Genomic DNA, 512 nt, shown 5'->3' with positions numbered 1-512 from the left:
TGAGTAGCTGGGACTACAGGCACATGGCACCTTGCCCTGCTGATTTTTGAGGCCAAGAAATCCACCCGCTTCAGCCTCCCAAAGTGCTGAGATTACAGCTGTGAGCCGCTGTGCCTGGCTCCTCCACTTTTCTTTTCTTTTTTATTGTATATTTATTGCTTGTATATTTATTGTATGTTTTCTTGTATGTTTATTGCATGTATATTTCTTGTATGTTTATTATACCCTTATTATAAAGGGCATTACTCATAAACAACAAAATGGAAGAAACATGGGTGTTGTGGTGCTTCTGTGTCCTCTCCAGGTGTGCTGTGCCCTCAATATGTCCATGTATTCACCAACCTGGAAGCTCCTCAATGAATATTTCTTTCAGGAATCTGAGATGAGCCATTTTTTGGCCCAGAAAGTTTGGCCATTTCAAATCACTCTCCCCTTCACCAGCCATGTAGCCTGCCCCTTCTCCCACCCGTATGCACATTGCACTTCTCTCCATTATCTTTTTTTTTTTTTTT

This window comes from Sapajus apella, unplaced genomic scaffold, assembly GCF_009761245.1.
Source record: "Sapajus apella isolate SASKATOON/1434 unplaced genomic scaffold, GSC_monkey_1.0 scaffold3, whole genome shotgun sequence".
Taxonomy (NCBI): domain Eukaryota; kingdom Metazoa; phylum Chordata; class Mammalia; order Primates; family Cebidae; genus Sapajus; species Sapajus apella.
This window is presented reverse-complemented; position numbering follows the sequence as displayed.